The sequence below is a fragment of the Acinonyx jubatus genome, chromosome A3, assembly GCF_027475565.1.
Source record: "Acinonyx jubatus isolate Ajub_Pintada_27869175 chromosome A3, VMU_Ajub_asm_v1.0, whole genome shotgun sequence".
Taxonomy (NCBI): Eukaryota; Metazoa; Chordata; class Mammalia; order Carnivora; family Felidae; genus Acinonyx; species Acinonyx jubatus.
In genome coordinates this window covers 31,900,843-31,901,300 of record NC_069388.1, presented here as the reverse complement: position 1 = coordinate 31,901,300, position 458 = coordinate 31,900,843, and positions in this window count along the sequence as shown.

Here is a 458-nt window from a genome sequence, read left to right as displayed (position 1 = left end):
TCGTGATCTCGTGGTTCGTGAGATTGAGCCCTGCATCAGGCTTGCACTGACAGCACAGAGCCTGCTTGGGATTCTATCTCTTGAGAGGAAGAAAGAAGAAAGGGAGAAAGGGAGAAGAAAGGGAGAAAGACAGAAAGAGAAAGAAAGAAAGAAAGAAAGAAAGAAAGAAAGAAAGAAAGAAAGAAAGAGAGAGAGAGAGAGAGAGAGAGAGAGAGAGAGAGAGAGGGAGGGAGGGAGGGAGGGAGGGAGGGAGGGAGGGAGGGAGGGAGGGAGGAAGGAAGGAAGGAAGAAAGAAAGGAAGAAAGAAGGGAAGGGAGAAAAAAATTAATGGAGACTGCTAGCCTTCATGTAATTCACAATTCTCAAACTTTAGTAGGCATCAAAATCACTTAAAAGGCTTGTTAAAACATGATTGCTGCCCCCCCCCCCCCCGCATTTCTGATTCACTAGATCTGTGG